Genomic DNA, 12,302 nt, shown 5'->3' with positions numbered 1-12,302 from the left:
CATTTGAAGCACTAATGTCCTGTTACCAGATGTCTAGACCTGTTTTTGGGTATATGTGCTAGGAGTCCATTCACTAGTCTTGTATAGATTCAGCTCAGGGTGTCCTGATAGTTGGTCAACTAGTGTGTGGTGTAGGCTTACACCTACTATCTTAGAGGAGTAGTGGTGATGGTTGTATGCATTGGTTTCTGGTAGCAGCAGGGGGTCACACTCTGTGGAAGGCAGGGTGCTGACAGCATTCCCCCAAGTGTCAGTGAGGAAGAAGCATCTCTGTTCTCTAGAGCATTCTGGTGGGTGGGCTTTGCAGCTGTACTGTAGGCACCCAATGCTTATAGCTGTAAAGACTGGTAGGCATCACCATCCTTGGACCAATTTTGCAGGTGGCTAGGTGGTATGGATGGAGCCTCGAGCCCTCTGGTCCCTGCTGTGGGTAGGTGAGGGCCCTGATTAATAGGCAGAGTGGTATCAGATCTCCAAAACCTGCCTCTCCATGGCACAACTGAAACAATTACAGCCAGACCTCTAACAGACTTGCTTTTGCAAAATAATAGTCACCTGGACCCATGTAGGAGTGAAAGCCAAAGTCTGTGGATCACTTATCCCTGCACTGGAGCTGCTTCTGCTCTGAGCTTCCAGATTAGGGGAGTTGGGAAAGTATTTTCCCCCCATTTGTTAATTTATTCATTCTCCCAGGCCAGTGGAATGGCTCAGAGATGGCACAGCAAGTTCTATCTCAGGCACAGGGAATTCAACTGTTAATGAAGCCGGTTGGGGCAGAGGGGTGACAGATCAGATAGATAGGAGAGAGTACTTCAGAAGAAGGAGTTATTAGATCCCTGTGGTAAATTAGACAAAATCACTTATCTTGTGTCAAGAGTGATGTTTTAGGTCAGATCCAAGAGGCGTGTGTAGCCTGTGTGCACTGGCTGGGCCCCCGCTGAGATTGCCCAGGGGGTTGGGGCTGTGTTCTGTGCTTGCCTTCTTTCACCGAAGCAGCTTTGTCCTAAACTTCACAGCCTGTTGCGTGGCTGTCACACCAAGCAGCCGCTTCCTAAATTCTGTGGCCAGCCCCACTGTAGACACATCACAGGGTCAGGGGTGCGCAACTTTGCTTGCCTTCTTTTGCTGAAGCTGCCGTGTCTCAGGAAATTATAATCCGCCCCACTGCCTTCTCACCAGAGTGGCACCAAGGAATCTGAGCTGATGCACTGTGTGGGCTTGGCGACTCATCGCTGCTTCTGCACTGTCTCACTCTCCCCCATCAGTCAGACCTATTCCTTAATTCTGCGTTTGATGCTCAGGGTTCGAGATTGCCATATATGTAATCAAGTCACTTGTTTTTTCAGGTCTTTGTTGCAAGAGGGTTCAGCAGAAGCTTGTGACTAGTTCACCGCCTTGGCCCCACCTTCAATGACATTTTTTAATGAGATGGAAAAACAAATCACCAACTTCATATTAAAGGGCCTGGATAAGTAAAGAATTACTGAAAAACAAGAACAAAGTGGGAGGCCTCACTCTACCTGATTTTAGAACCTACTATACTGCCACAGTATTCAAAACAGCCTGATACTGGTACAACAACAGATACATAGACCAATGGAACAGAATTGAGAATCCAGACATAAATCCATCCACATATGAGCAGGTGATATTTGACAAAGGCCCAAAATCAGTTAAATGGGGGAAAGCTAGTCTCTAACACATGGTGCTGGCATAATTGGATATCCATCTGCAAAAAAATGAAAGAAGACCCATACCTCACACCATGCACAAAAACTAACTCAAAATGGATCAAAGACCTAAATATAAAATCTAAAATGATAAATATCATAGAAGAAAAAATAGGGACAATGCTAGGAGCCCTAACACATGGCATAAGGAGTATACAAAACATTGCTAACAATGCACAAACATCAAAAGAGAAACTAGATAACTGGGAGCTCCTAAAAATCATGCTCATCCAAAGACTTCGCCAAAAGAGTAAAAAGATTGCCTACAGACTGGGAAAAAGTTTTTAGCTATGACATTTCTGATCAGCATCTGATCTCTAAAATCTACATGATACTACAAAAACTCAACTACAAAAAGACAAAGAACCCAGTTAAAAAATGGGCAAAGGTGTGAACAGACACTTCACCAAAGAAGACATTCAGGCAGCTAAATGCCCACAATCATAGCCATTAGAGAAATGCAAATCACAACTACAAAGGGATTCCATCTCACTCCAACAAGACCAGCATTAATTCAAAAAACACAAAATGATAAATGTTGGAGAGTTTGTGGAGAGACTGGAACACTTATACATTGCTGGTGGGAATGTAAAATGGTACAACCACTTTGGAAATTGATTAATGCTTCCTTAAAAACTAGAAATTGAACTACCATACAATCCAGCAATCCCACTCCTTGAATATTTTCTAGGGAAGTAAGACCCTTTACACGAACAGATATATGCACACCCACGTTCATTGCAGCACTGTTTACAATACCAAAAAGATGGAAGCAACCAAGGTGCCCATCAATGGATGAACGGATAAGTGAATTATGGTATATTCACACAATGGAATACACAATGGAATACTACACATCGATAAAGAACAATGATGAATCTGTGAAACATTTCATAACATGGAGGACTCTGGAAGACATTATGCTGAGTGAAATTAGTCAGTTGCAAAAGGACAAATATTTTATGAAACCACTGTTATAAGAACTCAAGAAATAGTTTAAACAGAGAAGAAAATATCCTTTGATGGTTATGAGAGTGGGAGGCAGGGAGGGAGAGGGATATTCACTAATTAGATACTAGGCAAGGACTATTTTAGGTGAAGGGAAAGAAACAATACAGGAGAGGCCAGCACAACTGGATTAAACCAAAAGCAAAGAAGTTTCCTGAAAAAACTGAACACTTCGAAGACCAGAGTAGCAGGGGCAGGGATTTGGGAACCATGCTTTCAGGGACACCTAGGTCAATTGGCATAATAACATCTATTAAGAAAACATTCTGTATCGCACCTTGGTGAGTGGCATCTGGGGTCTTAAACACAAGCACGTGGCCATCGAAGGTGCATCAACTGGTCTCAACCTACCTGGAGCAAAGGATAATGAAGAACACCAAAGATACAAGGTAATTATGAGCCCAAGAGACAGAAAGGGCCACATAAATCAGAGACTACATCAGCCTGAGACCAGGAGAATTAGGTGGTGCCCGGCTACAACTGATGACTGCCCTGACAAGGAGCGCAACAGAGAACCCCTGAAGGAACAGGAGAGTAGTGAGATGCAGACCTCAAATTTTTGTAAAAAGACTAGACTTAATGGTCTGAAGGAACCCGGAGATCATGGTCCCCAGACCTTCTGTTAGCCCAAGACAGGAACCATTCCCAAAGCCAACTCTTCAGACACAGGTTGGACTAAGACCGACTAGGAAGAAGGACCTGGCAGTCTACTTCTGAAAAGCATTAGCCAGTGAAAACCTTATGAATAGCTGCGGAACATTATCTGATATAGTGCTGGAAGATGAGCCCCCCAGGTTGGAAGGCACTCAAAAGATGACTGGGGAAGAGCTGCCTCCTTAAAGTAGAGTCAACCTTAATGACGTGGATGGAGTAAAGCTTTTGGGACCTTCATTTGCAGATATGGCACGACTCAAAATGAGAAGAAACAGCTGCAAACATCTATTAATAATCATAACCTGGAATGTACGAAGTATGAATCTAGGAATTGGAAATCATCAAAAATGAAATGGAACACATAAACTTCGATATCCTAGGTATAAGTGAGCTGAAATGGATTGGTATTGGCCATTTTGAATCAGACAGTCATATAGTCTACTATGCTGGGAATGACAACTCGAAGAGGAATGGTGTTGCATTCATTGTCAAAAAGAACATTTCAAGATCTATCCTGAAGTACAACGCTGTCAGTGATAGGATGATATCCATACACCTACAAGGAAGACCAGTTAATATGACTATTATTCAAATTTATGCAGCAACCACTAGGGCCAAAGATGAAGAAATAGAAGATTTTTATCAGCTGCTACAGTCCGAAATTGATCAAACATGGAATCAAGATGCATTGATAATTACTGGTGATTGGAATGCAAAAGTTGGAAACAAAGAAGAAGGATCAGTAGTTGGAAAATATGGCCTTGATGATAGAAATAATGCTGGAGATCAAATGATAGAATTTTCCAAGACCAACGACTTCTTCATTGCAAATACCTTCTTTCACCAACATAAACGGCAACTATACACATGGACCTCACCAGATGGAACACACAGAAGTCAAACTGACTACATCTGTGGAAAGAGATGGTGGAAAAGCCCAATATCATCAGTCAGACTGGAACAGACCATCAATTGCTTACACGCAAGTTCAAGCTGAAACTGAAGAAAATCAGAGCAAGTCCACGAGAGCCAAAATATGACCTTGAGTATATCCCACCTGAATTTAGAGACCATCTGAAGAATAGATTTGACGCATTGAACACTGGTGACTGCAGACCAGACGAGTTGTGGAAGGAGATCATTCATGAAGAAAGCAAGAAGTCACTGAAAAGACAGGAAAGAAAGAAAAGACCAAGATGGATGTCAGAGGAGACTCTGAAACTTGCTCTTGAGAGTCGAGCAACAAAAGCAAAAGGAAGAATTGATGAAGTAAAAGAACTGAACAGAAGATTTCAAAGGGCCTCTCAAGAAGACACAGTAAAGTATTATAATGGCATGTGCAAAGAGCTGGAGGTGGAAAACCAAAAGGGAAGAACACACTCGGCATTTCTAAAGCTGAAAGAACTGAAGAAAAGATTCAAGCCTTGAGTTGCAATAGTGAAGGATTCAGCTCCTCTGAAGGCACTGGTGAAAAACAAGGCTCCAGAAATTGATGGAATATCAATTGAGATGTTTCAACAAACAGATGCAACGCTGGAGGTGCTCACTTATCTATGCCATGAAATATGGAAGACAGCCTCCTGGCCAACTGACTGGAAGAGATCCATGTTTATGCCTATTCCAAGAAAGATGATCCAAGCGAATGTGGAAATTATAGAACAATATCATTAATATCACACGCAAGCAAAATATTGCTGAAGATCATTCAAAAGTGGCTGCTGCAGTATATCTACAGGGAACTGCCAGAAATTCAGGCTGGTTTCAGAAGAGGACGTGGAACCAGGGATATATTGCTGATGTCAGATGGATCCTGGCTGAAAGCAGAGAATACCAGAAGGATATTTACCTGTGTTTTATTGACTATGCAAAGACATTCGACTGTGTGGATCATAACACATTATGGATAACACTGCGAAGAATGGGAATTCCGGAACACTTAATTGTGCTCATGAGGAACCTTTACAAAGACCAAGAGGCAGTTGTTCGGACAGAACAAGGGGATATTGATTGGTTTAAAGTCAGGAAAGGTGTGCGTCAGGGTTGTATTCTTTCACCATACCTATTTAATCTGTATGCTGAACAAATAATATGAGAAGCTGGACTATATGAAGAAGAGCGGGGCATCAGGATTGGAGGAAGACTCATTAACAACCAGCGTTATGCAGATGAGAGAACTTTGCTTGCTGAAAGTGAAGAGGACTTGAAGCACTTACTAATGAAGATCAAAGACCACAGTCTTCAGTATGGATTACACCTCAACATAAAGAAAACAAAAATCCTCACAACTGGACCAATGAGCGACATTATGATAAACGGAGAAAAGATTGAAGTTGTCAAGGATTTCATTTTACTTGGATCCACAATCAACAGCCATGGAAGCAGCAGTCAAGAAATCAAAAGATGCATTGCATTGGGCAAATCTGCTGCAAAGGACCTCTTCAAAGAGTTGAAGAGCAAAGATGCCACGCTGAAGACTAAAGTGCGCCTGACCCAAGCCATGGTACTTTCTATCACGTGTGAAAGCTGGACAAAGAATAAGGAAGACCGAAGAAGAGTTGACGCCTTTGAATTGTGGTGTTCGTGAAGAATATTGAATATACCATGGATTGCCAAAAGAATGAACAAATCTGTCTTGGAAGAAGTGCGGCCGGAATGCTCCTTAGAGGCAAGGATGGCGAGACTGCAGCTTACATACTTTGGACATGTTGTCAGGAGGGATCAGTCCCTGGAGAAGGACATCATGCTTGGCAGAGTACAGGGTCAGCAGAAAAGAGGAAGACCCTGAATGAGGTGGATTGACATAGTGGCTGCAACAATGAGCTCAAGCATAACAACTGTTGTGAGGATGATGCAGGACCGGGCAGTGTTTCGTTCTGTTGTGCACAGGGTCGCTATGAGTTGGAACTGACTCGATGGCACCTAACAACAACAACAACAATAAGATAGAAAATGATACTGGTGAAGAATGAGCTTCTTGGCTCAAGTAGACACATAAGACTATGTGGGCAGCTCCTGTCTGGAGGGGAGATGAGAAGGTGGGCGGGGGAGGGGGAACCGAAGCTGGCTGAATGGGCACAGGAAATACAGGGTGGAAAGGAGTGTGCTGTCTCATTAGGGAACGAGCAACTAGAAGTACATAGCAAGGTGTATATAAACTTTTGTGTGAGAGAGTGACTTGATTTGTATACTTTCACTTAAATCACATTGAAGCCCATGGTGGTAGGAGCCAAGTAGAGGCACTCAGTTGACAAAGACAAGGTGAGCATGGTTACCATAATGAACAGCAGAGTCAAAGCAGTAATCAGAATAGTCTGACTTGTATGGACTTACGGCATTGGCTACTTAGTCATGGTGTCCCTAGGGGCGAAATATATAGGAAATCTACTAAGTATTTTCTTGATATGTACAAGGGGACAAATCTAAGTCAAGTGAACAGCAGTCTATCTCAAATCGCCAGAATAGAAAGTTACAGACCCTCGATCAATTCCCAGACTTGAGTAAGTTTACAGACCTGCAACCCCTTGAATGAAGGGGAGGCTGGGTCTCCTTGAGATAGGACCCCACTACAGTGCCAAAAATTTATAATGTTAATCTTTCTCACACCCTTCCCCAGAGGGATCTATGGCCTTTTACAAGAGTGACTTCATTGAGGATAAGGAAATAGTTAAGACTTTTTGAGGATTACTGGCTACTGACTGAACTGACACTAAATCCAGGAGACCCAAAACATCATTGTGGCTCACCAGTCAGAGGGAGGACATATAGAGGTCAGGTTATTAACAGAGTCTGAGCTCATGTCCATCTCACAGTAGGTCCAGTAGGTCCCTGAACCCACCCTGTAGTGATTTCTCCAGTTCTAGAGTGAATAATTGGAATAGATATACTTAGCAAATGGCTAAACCCCCACACTGGACCCCTGACAAGTGGAGTAAGAGCTATTATGGTAGGAAAAGTCAACAGGAAGCCATTAGAATAGCACCTACCCAGGAAAACAATAAACCAAAACCAATACTGCATTTCTGGAGGAATTACAGCAATTACTGACAATCTCAGGCTGGGTTCTCTAGAGTAGCAAAACCAGTAAAGCATATAAATATGTAGAGAGAGAAATTCATAGCAAGGAAATGGCTCACAGAATTGTAGAGGCTGATACGTCCCAAGTCTGTATATCAAGATAGAGGCTTTTCTCAATTCATGTAGCTGAAGGGGCTGGCAAACCCAAGATTGGCAGGTCGAAGAGCAGGGCTTCTGCTCTCAGACTGTAAAGATCGATGAATTCCAAGGTCTGCGGAGAGCTGATAACTCAAGTCACAAGAGCCTGAGGTCAGACTAACAGAGGGCGGTGCAGGATCCAGAGTGAGCAAAAAAGCCAGAACAACTGCTTATATTTGGATGCAGGCCACACCCCCAAGGAAACGCCCTTTCAACTGATTGGCTGCTCACAGCAGATTCAAGCATAGGAGTAATCACACATAAACACTGAGAATCATGGCCCAGCCAAGTTGACACACAATCTTAACCATCACACTGACCATCAAGGACTTGAAGGATGAACAGGTGGTGATTTCTACCACATCCCCATTCAACTCGCCTATTTGGCCTGTGCAAAAAACAGACGAATCTTGGAGAATGACAGTGGATTATTAAAAACTTAACTACATGGTGACTCCAACTGCAGCTGCTGATCCAGATTTAGTTTCATTGCTTGAAGAAATTAACACATGTCCTGGTACCTGGTATGCAGCTATTGACATGGCCAATGCATTTTTATCCATACCTGTTTTAAAGGACCAGAACAGTTTGCCTTCCACTGGCAAGGCCAGCAATATATCTTCAGTGTCCTACCTCAAAGATATAACAACTCTCCAGTCCTATGCATAATTTAGTCCCCAGGGACATTGATCACCTTTCCCTTCCACAAGGCTTCACACTGGTTCATTACACTGATGACGTTTTGGTGATTGGACCTAGTAAGGAAGAAGTGTCAGTGACTCAGGATTTATTGGTACAACATTTGTGTTAACTAGAGGGTGGGAAATTAATCTGACAAAAATTCAGGCATCTTCCACCTCAGTAAAATTTCTAGGAGTTCAGTAGTGTGGGGCATGTTGAGATATTCCTTCTAAAGTAAAGGATAAATTATTGCATCTGGCTCCCCCACCAACTAAAAAGGAAGCACAATGCCTAGTGGGCTCTTTAGATTTTGGAGGTAACATATCCCTTATTTGGGTGTGCTACTCTGGCCTACTCATCAAGTGACTTGAAAAGCTGCTAGTTTTGAGTGGGGCCCAGATCAAGAGAAGGCTCTGCAACATGTTCAGATTGCCATGCAAGTGGCTTTGCCACTTGAGCCGTATGATCTATCTGATCCAGTGGTGCTTGGAATGTCAGTGGCAGATAGAGATGCTGTATGGAGTCTTTGGCAGGACCCTATTGGCAAATCACAGAGCAGACCCTTAGGATTGTGGAGCAAAGCCCTGCCATCCTCTGCAGATAACTACTCTTCTTTTGAGAAACAGCTTTTGGCTTGTCACTAGGCCTTAGTAGAGACCAAATCCTTAACCATGGACCACGAAGTCACCATGCAACCTGAGCTGCCCATCATGAAATGGGTGTTGTCTGACCCACAAAGTCATAAAATCGAACATGCATAGCAGCACTCCATCATTAAATGGAAGGGGTATATATGAGACTGGCCCAAGCAGGATCTGAAGGCACAAGTAAGTTGCATGAGGAAGTGGCCCAAATGTCCATGGCCTCCACTCCTGTCACATCACCTTCTGCACCTGTGGTCTCATGGGGGTTTCCTTATGATCAGTTGACTGAGGAAGAGAAAACTCATGCCTGGTTTACAGATGGTTCTTCACGATATGCAGGCAGCACTTGAAAGTAGACAGTGACAGTACCACAGCTCCTTGCTTTGACCTCCCTGAAGGACAGTGGTGAAGGGAAAGCCTCCCAATGGGCAGAGCTTCTAGCAGTACACCTGGTTGTTCACTTTGCTTGAAAGGAGAAATGGCCAGATGTGTGATTGTATACTGATTCATGGGCTGTGGTCAATGGTTTGCCTGGGTGGTCAGGGACTTGGAAGGATTGTGATTGAAAAATGGGAGACAAGGTAGTATGGGGAAGAGGTATGTGAATAGACCTCTCTGAATGGGCCAAGGATGTGAAGATATTTGTGTCCCATGTAAATGCTCACCAAAGGGTGACTTCAGCAGGGGAGGATTTTAACAATCAAGTGGGTAGGATGACACATTCTGTGAAAACCAGCCATCCTCTTTATTCAGTCGCTCATGTCATTGCCCAGTGGGCTCATGGACAAAGTGGCCATGGTGGCAGGGATGGAGGTTATGCGTGGGCTCAGCAACATGGACTTCCACTCACCAAGACTGAGTTGGCTGAAACCACTGCTGAGTGTTCAGTCTGCCAGCAGCAGAGTCCAACACTGAGTTCCCAATATGGCACCATTCCTCTAGGTGATCAGCTAGCAACCTGGTGGCAGGTTGATTACATTGGACATTTCCATCATGCAAAGGGCAGCATTTTGTTCTTACTGGAATAGACGTTTACTCTTGATATGGATTTGCCTTCCCTGCATGGAATACTTCTGCCAAAACTACCATCCATGGACTTACAGAATGCCTTATTCACTGTCATGGAATCCCACACAGCATCTCCTCGGATGAAGGGAAAGCAAATGAAGTGCATCAGTGGGCCCAATCTCATGGAATTCACTGGTCTTACCATGTTCTTCATCATCCTGAAGCAGCTGTCTTGATAGAACGATGGAATGGCCTTCTAAAAACACAATTATGGTGCCAGATGGGTGGCAATACCTTGCAGCATTGGGGTAATGTTCTCCAGCAGGCTGTATATGCTCTAAACCAGTGTCCAGTATATACTGCTGTTTCTCACATAGCCCGGATTCATGGGTCCAGGAATCAAGGGGTGAACATGGGAGTGGCAACACTCACTGTTACCCCTAGTGACCCACTCGAAAAGTTTTTGCTTCCTGTCCCTGTGACTCTGTGCTCTGTAGGTCTAGAGGTCTTAGTTCCAAAGGGAGGAATGCTCACATGAGGAGACACATCACTGATTTCCATTGAACTGGAAGTTAAGAATGCCACCTGGCCACTTTGGGCTCCTTCTGCCTGTGGATCAACAGATAAAAAAATGAGTTATCATATTGGCTGGTGTGATTGATTGTGATCACCAAGAGGAAGAAGTCAGATTGATATTATGTAATGGACGTAAAGAAGAGTATGTCTGGAATGCAGGAGATCCCTCAGGGCGCCTCTTAGTGCTGCCATGCCCTATAATTAAAGTCCATGAAAAACTGCAGCAACCGATTCTGACATGACTACTAATGGCCCAGATCCTTCGGGAATTCTGAAGGATTGGATTGTGCCCCCCAAAAATATGTGTATCAATTTGGCTAGGCCATGATTCCCAGTATTGTGTTATTGTCTACCATTTTGTTATCTGATGTGACTTTCCTATATTTTGTAAATTCTGTCTCTATGATGTTGATGAGTTGAGATTAGCGGGAGTTATGATAATGAGACAGGACTCAATCTACAAGATTACATTGTGTCTTAAGCCAATCTCTGTTGAGATATAAAAGAGAGAAGCAAGCAGAGAGACATGGGGTCCTCATACCACCAAGAAAGCAGTGCTCGGAGTAAATCACATCTTTTGGACCTGAGGTTCCTGTGCTGAGATGCTCCCATATCAAGGGAAGACTGATGACAAGGACCTTCCTCAAGAGTCAACAGAGAGAAAGCCTTCCCCTGGAACAGGCACACTGAATTCAGACTTCTAAACTAGTAGACTGTGGTATTTCTGTTATAGCAGCACTAGATGACTAACACAGGAATGAAGGTTTGAGTTACTCAACCAGGCAGAGAACCACAATCAGCTGAGGTGCTTGCTGAGGGCAAAGGCAATACAGCATGGCTGGTGGAAGAAGTTGGTTCTAAATACTAGTTATGATTATGTGACCAGTCACAGAAACTAAGACTGTAATTGTTATGAGTATTTTTTCCTTGTATGTGTGCATCAAATATTTTTGTTTTCTTTACTTATAAAGTATAAGATGTAAACAGGGCTAGTGCGTTTTCGGTTGTACATGTGTTAGTTGTATCAAGTTAGGTGCAAGTATGACTTTATAATTTGGTCTTTACATGTTTAAGGAGAAGTATACATGTGCAAAGCTGACAAGGAGTGGACTGTGATCATTAAAGTTGTGTGTCAACTTGGCTAGGCCATGATTCTTCATGATTTGGCAGTTATGATGTAGTTTGGCAGTCATATAATAATGATGTGATCACCTCCATGATGGGATCTGCTGTGAGTAGCCAATCAGTTGAAAGGGATTTGCCTTGGGGTGTGGCCTACATCCATTATATGCGGACTTTCTTACAAATTTTGCTGGCTTTTTCTCTGCTATGGATTCTACATTTGGCTCGTCAGCATCTTACCTCCAGTTTTTGGGACTTGGGCCAGTAGTCTGCCATCTTACCTACTGATATTGGATTGGTCAGCCTTTGCAGCTGTGAGCCAACTTGCCGTCTGGCCTGAGGATCTTGGGTTCATCAGCACCTGCAGCTATGTGAGTCAGGAGAAGCCTTTAGCCTGACACCTGACACCTGACCCATGGATTTGTGACTTGGCAGGCTCTACAACCAAGTGAGCCATTTCCTTGAGATAAATCTCTCTCTAAAAAAAAAAAAAAAAATTTTTTTTTTTTTTTGTGTATGTATACGCTTCACTGGTTTTGCTTCTGTAGAGAACCCAGCCTAAAACACCCCCTTTTTCAGTTGATCTGAGTTTCTCACAGTCACATTAGTGACTGGCCAGTACCCCAGGTCCAGACTGGCAGAAACCAAGGACTCCAAGCTCAGTGGG

At 43.4% G+C, this 12,302-nt stretch overlaps 1 pseudogene; it reads left to right on the top strand.

The window, feature by feature from the left end:
- Window positions 1-397: 397 nt before the first annotated feature.
- LOC126067939 (uncharacterized) overlaps window positions 398-12,302 on the top strand; it is a 35,098-nt pseudogene continuing 23,193 nt past the window's right edge.

This window comes from Elephas maximus, chromosome 26, assembly GCF_024166365.1.
Source record: "Elephas maximus indicus isolate mEleMax1 chromosome 26, mEleMax1 primary haplotype, whole genome shotgun sequence".
NCBI classification, from domain to species: Eukaryota; Metazoa; Chordata; class Mammalia; order Proboscidea; family Elephantidae; genus Elephas; species Elephas maximus.
The sequence above is the reverse complement of the archived record's forward strand: the minus strand, read 5'-3'. Positions and strand labels throughout refer to the sequence as shown.